A 5,000-nucleotide genomic window follows, 5' to 3' on the forward strand; every position below is an offset into this window, starting at 1 on the left:
AAATATTGCTGTAATCCAACTCTAATGTTAGCTTTAAACAATCACTTCGAGCAAACAAAAGTGGTTCACAGTAATTCAACTATTTACAACCCTACAGGATAATCAATGTATATTTATGGGCCTTACCTGAAGTCTATTATCACTGGTAGTGGAAAAATCAGTCAATTTGTTATCTGAGAATCGTGTTATTTCTTATAAAATGTCGTTTTTCATTTGAGCTGGTTTATTCACGATCGCAAGCACAGAGTTACTTCGCACATAAATGGTGCTACATTTCACTCCATAACATAAACAAAAGTTGAAATGAGGCTTGAATTATCATCTAAAGCAATTTATACAGGAAATAATTAAAGGAAGGAATAGAATGATAAAACTATAATTAATTGTCCATAACAGCCATACACGTGCTTTGGAATATGTCTTCGTCCATCTGATTCTAATTTCTCATTGGACACTTTCGGATCAAAATTCTTGATTTCCAAGTCATTGTTTCCGTAAGAATTTGATTATCCTCTTCAAACATGCGTACAATTCCTCGGTACTTTATTCCAAGAGATTTCAATACAATTATTTTCTCCCTATATTGAAGTGGTTAATTTTTTTCGATTTGTAAATAATGACGTTTCCACCCCATATCTGTTGATTTTTCACAAAATCATATCACTTAAATCATATTTAGAATCAATTTTACCTTTATCTAAATATTGATTTAAAGTTTTACGTTTATATGCTGCATCTTACTGTTTATAACCTCCATCGTGGATATTTTCAGCCATAAGGAATTGCTGCCGTATTGTATAATCCTTCAAAAACATTCAACGCTTAACCTCTCGCAGACTCATCTGTCACTTTCTTAATGCATAAAACAGACATCTCGTTGATTACAAAGGGAATACTTGGACTCAAAAATAGTAGTTTAGGAAACATCTTCATTTTTTAAAATTACTATGAGAATTTTTCAGATCGTTTCACAAAATTCGTTACTTGCAATGTGTTAGCGAGATCTGATTCGAACGAAGATTTGCTAGACGGTTTTGTGTACAACAGGAGGACAGTTACCTTTTCAATGACAATCTGTTCATAACACACTTGACTCATTGGTACAATGGAATATGGGACATCAGTGTTTCCATATGTTGTGTCGCGTCAGCAAGAAACATCCGTTATTTGAGCCTAAACGAGCCAGTGACTGTTTATAATTTCAGCGAGACCCCTGTTGAACATGACTGACAAGGCAGATTAGGAAACACCGTTGTCCCAGAATCCCTTGCACTAATGAGCCGAGTGTGTTATGAATATATTGTCATCGTAAAAAGGAAAAGATATTCTCCTGTGATGTACACAACAGCGACTGGCATATTTTGCAATCGAATTTGGCCGGGAACGTATTAAGAATAATTATGCAAATCATCGTTTAAACAAAACTCTATTTCTATACTCCTTTTTATCATTCTCTTGTAAAAACATATTGGATAATCTAACGTATTTGTATGGTAGTATCTTCTACAGGCTGTTCACAAAGTCTAGGTACATGGGGATTAACGCATACTTTCAGAAATTATCAGTTCCTATATTTAATTTTTTATGTTATGATTTTATTTACTCCATGTACCCAGACCTTGTGGACACCCTGTATATTCCTGTTTTAAATTCAGCTATAGCTAAATAGAGTAAGTCGGTGTAATCAGTGTCACTTCATATGTATCGATTATAGTTCTGTTTGATGATAGTTTCATTTCAGATCGATTTAAAAAAATACATTTTCCTCTCCTCGCCGCTTCAGCTGTATCGTCTATCAAAGAGATTATGTATCTCACATTATTAATAGCATTGTTTGATTTAACTTTGCCAACGCGTATATAAAGTGTATGATGTTTTGTATATTACATTTATTTGCATTGGCTCTACCAAGCTTGCCAGGCTGAAGCGCTGATGAAGTCTTTTAACGTTGCTCATCTGCAAAAGTAATGGCTTTAACTTTTGGCACACGGCCAGCAATTTTAGTAGGAGGGAATAGTCGCTTGCATTGACCCCAGTGCTTGACAGATATTTTATTTCATTAACCTCGAAAGGATGAAAGACAAAGTTAAACTCGGCGAGATTTTAACGCACAACATAAAAAGCCAATGGAAAAGCAGCTAAGCATTTTTTTCCGACGCGGTAACGATTTGGCTTGTTCGCCGACTTCATCTGTAATAGAAATAGCTGTTGTAATTTTATGGACCCACTTATGAGCTCATGGCTCTCACATAGGAATAGGCACAATTAACTCCTTCAACCCGAAAAGCTGATATATATCCGCTCAAAATTTTAATACTCTTAACTTACGAAGAGCGGTTTTAACTCCACGACTTTGAAAAGAAGTAAACTTCTCCTTATTCTGCGAGAAGCAACAACACCCTCAGTGGAACTTCTTACAAAACAACTTTTCAGATTTCATAATTTTTTCACGTTTCATCAAATTCATCAAATGTCTCATTACAGAACAAGAATCAATTACTTTTAGTGGTAAATATGATGTTGTTGTTGGCACTCCGTCGCTTACGACGTCGAGGGTTCCAGTTGATCCGATCAACGGAACAACCTGCTCGTGAAATTAACGTGCAAGTGGCTGAGCACTCCACAGACACGTATACTCTTAACGTAGTTCTCGGGGATATTCAGCGTGACACAGTGTGACAAGGCTGACCCTTTGAATTACAGGTACAACAGAAACAGAGTGAGAGAAAGTTGTGGTGGAAGAGTACAGCAGGTTTCGCCACCACCCCCTGCCGGAGCCTCGTGGAACTTTAGGTGTTTTCGCTCAATAAACACTCACAACACCCGGTCTGGGAATCGAAACCGCGATTCTATGTTCGCGAGTCCGCTGTCCTAACCACTGGGCCATTGCGCGTCCACGGTAAATATGAAGACCGTACCTAAATAAATTACTGAATAAAGTATTGCAATAACATAAAATATTTATTCTACTTTTTTTTGTACGGAAATAGCATCATTACTGGAATGACAACGGAATTTAAATACGTAACCAAAGGATTAACAACCGTTTAAACATTCAGCATTGTAGTTCCTCATATCCGTGCAACAATGACTAACTTTAATATTCTTTAATAAACCCAAATCATTAGCTTATTAATTTCTCACAATAGACCGACCAGCACTTTAACCCTTTGACTGTGAAATTAAATTTCATGTTCATTCCGGTAATTATGTCAATTATCCGCCAAATCATAGAACTGATATTTTCTGCTTTTCCAATACGGTTTACATATCCACCGCTAAAAGTATCTGATTCTTGTTCTGCGAAGAGATATTTGATGAAATATGTGAATAATTAACAAAATCTGAAAAAGGGTCTTTTGTAAAAATTGTCACTGAAGATGTCTTCGCTTCTTGAAACATAAGGAAAGGTTTCTTTCAAAGATCTAGGGGAGAATCGCTTTCCGCAGTTAAAGGTGATAAAACCTTGAGGGGATTTATCCGTTTTCCCTTCGACTTTTGCAGAAAGTTTTCTTTTAATTTTTTTATTCTTTACTTGTTTCAGTCATTGGACTGCGACCATGCTGGGCCCCCACCTTGAAGGGTTTAGTTACCAAATTACCCCCGATATTCATTTTTAAGTGTGGTACTTATTCGGTTTTTTTGTCACCGAACCTCTGAATTACGGGGACGTAATCAAACCAACACTGATTCTCAAAGGGTGGTGGGTAATAAACGCAAACACTAACATATACATGTATGTATATAGTATGCATATTTATACACGCACACACACGCACAAATGACGGGTTTCCACACAGTTTTCGCTTATCAAAATTTACACATAAGAAATTAGTCAGTCCAAGGCTACAGAAAACAATAAATTACACATGTGCCGCAGAGTAGGACTGAACCCGGAACGAGGTGCTGCTTACAAAGCGAGCTTTAAGCGAGCTTTTTAAGCACGGAGCCATGCCTGCGCCTCAGTTCAAGTGATCTTTGTTTTTCCAGCAAAGTACACACACACATACATACATAAATGTATGTATATGTGTATGTATACATACATATATATATATATATATATATATATATATATATATATATATATATATATATATATATATATATATATATATATATATATATATATATATATATATATATACACACACACAGTAGTATCTCGGTTTTCGAACAACTCAGATCACGAATAAATCGTGCATTATATTTATCTATCCCAATATATATATATATATATAAAGCAGGGGATGGTGGCGAACCTTGCTGTACTTTTTCACCACAACTTTCTCTCACTCTTACTTCCTGTTTCTGTTGTGCCTGTAATTCAAAAGGTCAGCCTTGTCACCCTCTGTGTCACGCTGAATATCCCCGAGAACTACGTTAAGGGTACACGTGTCTGTGGAGTGCTCAGCCACTTGCACGTTAATTTCACGAGCAGGCTGTTCCGTTGACCGGATCAACTGGAACCCTCGACGTCGTAAGCGACGGAGTGCCAACAACACATTGCTCAGTAAAGATAGACATGGGCTACATAATAATACCTTTCAAATAATTCATGATCGGTTTTAATATCAGATTCTTTTAGATGTCTTTTAATGATTTAGCGAGTTTATTTTTGATACAGTCTTTTAACAGAATATATTTTGATAGAATGGAACTGGATAGTCTTTATTCTTACCCAAACATATTGATTTGAAGCATGGGTATAAGTCCACAGATTTGGAAAATGGATATAGTATACTTGATAAAATCAGTGTCATTAACCGACTAGGAATTATTTTATTCACCCAAGAAAAATGAAAGGCAAATTCGACTTTCACTGGATTTAATCCCAAAAACTTAAGTGATGTAACCGTCTGCAACACCAATGATTATACTAATTCGCAAAAGAAATGACGTATTCTCATAAGACTCGAACCATGCACATGTCGGGCTGACAACGTTACTGACTGCACCAAAGTCACACATGAATCAGAGACTGCGTTCAGACTTCGATA

This window comes from Octopus bimaculoides, chromosome 12 (genome assembly GCF_046866305.1).
Source record: "Octopus bimaculoides isolate indiv1 chromosome 12, ASM4686630v1, whole genome shotgun sequence".
Lineage (NCBI taxonomy): Eukaryota > Metazoa > Mollusca > Cephalopoda > Octopoda > Octopodidae > Octopus > Octopus bimaculoides.